A 1,758-nucleotide genomic window follows, 5' to 3' on the forward strand; every position below is an offset into this window, starting at 1 on the left:
ATACTATATCATACATTAACCCAGATAACAGGTATTCGCTTGTTAAATATAAACGAAGGGGATCACCCTCTTGTAGTTTTGCACATAGTGTTCTACCTCTTCATGTATTAAAATTAAAGTTTGTTTGAATTAATCGGTTAATTATATTTGATGCTTATTATACTTTTAAAAATATTAACTAACTTGAGTATTTGCAATGAAGAATTATTTGACTATATTTTATTTTAGTAGGTTTTAGACTTAGCCAATTTTTGTTTGAATTAATCCATATAATTTCACACCATAAATACTATTTGGCAGAGTTAGCCTACCGTACCCGATAACATTTCAGACTTTGACTACGTCAGGGCCTAGTGTCAATTTGACAACATTTTATTTATTATTATTGATTCTCTGTTAAAACAAATCAAGTCGTAACTTTTTAAACAAACACTTTACTTTGACAATATTTTATTGTGGAGTTTCTAATTTTATATTTGATGCTTATTATACTTTTAAAAATATTAACTAAATTTGAATACTTGCAATGAAGAATGATTTCACCATATTTTATTTTATTTGGTTTTCGACTTAGCCACTTCTAATAAAATACTTTTGCATTTAAAATCTATTCAACGAATTGATTTTTAGAATCAACATTTAACGAATCTATAAATTTCTGCCTATTTTCTTTAATTTGTAATATCGACAAAACTGCCAACAGTTCTGTAATTTTTGCACTGATTCAAAGTTTTTATTTTTGAATGGTTAGTTAATAACATGGGGCTTGGAAAACCCAAAATACACAACAATTAAAGCATTTGGCTGCCATTTCTTTCTTGTTTTTATTGTCGGTCGAAGTATAATGACACCGGTAAATCACTAAAAAGGGTCGAATCCTCTTCTTCACAAACCTGTTTAGCCATTATATACGATTAGGAAACGCTGGTTTATATAGTGTTGAATTTGTTCAGAACTGTGTATAAATAGTGTGAACTCCAAATAAATTAGGCATGTAGGAATTCTCAAATATATCAGCAATTAGTCTACGTATTTAATTACATTTGTCTATTATCAAAGTTTGTTTTGTCCATGTTTCATCAAGTGTCTTCATCAATCAATGCTGTGCACATATTCATGACACACTAAATTTTTTGTTTAAACCACAGCAACCAGACTCGTTTAAAGGCAAACAGAAGAAACGTTAAGCATACGTCAGTGAACATATTCGAGTTTAATTGTAAACCATTTACAGCTAGACCATGGACCGTGGTTAGACTCGTACTTTTGCGAAAGACTTACAGAACTTACAGAAAACTACAGACTAACCAGCTCGGAAGCGTTAACTTAGTACTTTTATCTGTTTTGTTGTTTTAACATGTTGTCTCGACTTAATGCATAAAAGACGAAATTCCAGGCACCAGAAATTTACAAAAGAAGCAGAATAAACACACAAACACATTTAAAGATTACCGATAAAACATTAAGTAAAGCATCCTGTATAATATAATAAATGAATAAATAAACTTTCTCCAGTATAGCAATAATTATGTTTTAATATGTATATACAATTGTCGTAAATGTATATATGATATATGAAAATATGATGCTAATCTCAAATAATACTGTATTATATGGCATGATATAATATACTAAATATAATAGTGAAGGTTGCTGCATATACAGAGTTGATTAATATTCATCAAATACAGCTCATGCATCTGTCTAACACACACATTATTCATATACTCATCGTGTATAGGTCATCATCAGGTACCA

The sequence above is a fragment of the Anneissia japonica genome, unplaced genomic scaffold, assembly GCF_011630105.1.
Source record: "Anneissia japonica isolate Jap-2015-1 unplaced genomic scaffold, ASM1163010v1 scaffold1165_len1893470_cov193, whole genome shotgun sequence".
Classification (NCBI taxonomy): Eukaryota; Metazoa; Echinodermata; class Crinoidea; order Comatulida; family Comatulidae; genus Anneissia; species Anneissia japonica.